Source organism: Penaeus monodon, chromosome 27, assembly GCF_015228065.2.
Source record: "Penaeus monodon isolate SGIC_2016 chromosome 27, NSTDA_Pmon_1, whole genome shotgun sequence".
In the NCBI taxonomy this organism is placed as follows: Eukaryota; Metazoa; Arthropoda; class Malacostraca; order Decapoda; family Penaeidae; genus Penaeus; species Penaeus monodon.
Window position 1 is genome coordinate 23,375,318 of NC_051412.1, and position 563 is coordinate 23,375,880.

Genomic DNA, 563 nt, shown 5'->3' on the forward strand with positions numbered 1-563 from the left:
TGAGGGGGAGAGACCCAGAGAGCACGAAGAACAAGAAGGATCGGGAGGAAGAACAGCAGCAGCGGAGAGAGAAAGGGAGAGAGGAAGAGTGAATCAATAAAGCCGAGAATTACTGTATGTCCACGTGTAGCCTACGGTGTTCAGAAGGCTCTCTCTTCCTTTCTCTCATTGCAAACACATAATGGGAATGTTATAGAGAGACAGACAGAAAGGAAGGAGGTAGAACTATAGAATCAGAGTGGTAGAGAGAGTTAGGAATAGAGAAAGACGCAGAGAAAGAGAGATGACTCCAACGATTAAGAGAAAGAGAGATAATTCCAACGACAAAGTAAGACAGAGACAGATGACTACAACGACTAAATAAGAGAAAGAGAGTTAGATCATTCGCCAGTAGAGCAATGCAAGCTGCGACGGCACATGTTATTCGCACAACGACATGTGACATATTCGCCGCTGGTCTCGTACTCGATACACGGAAGAGAATGTGTGTCGCTCCGGCTGGTTGAAGGGAAGGCTGGTTGTTTTGATGGAGAATGAGAGAAGGGGATAATGGGGTTAAATAG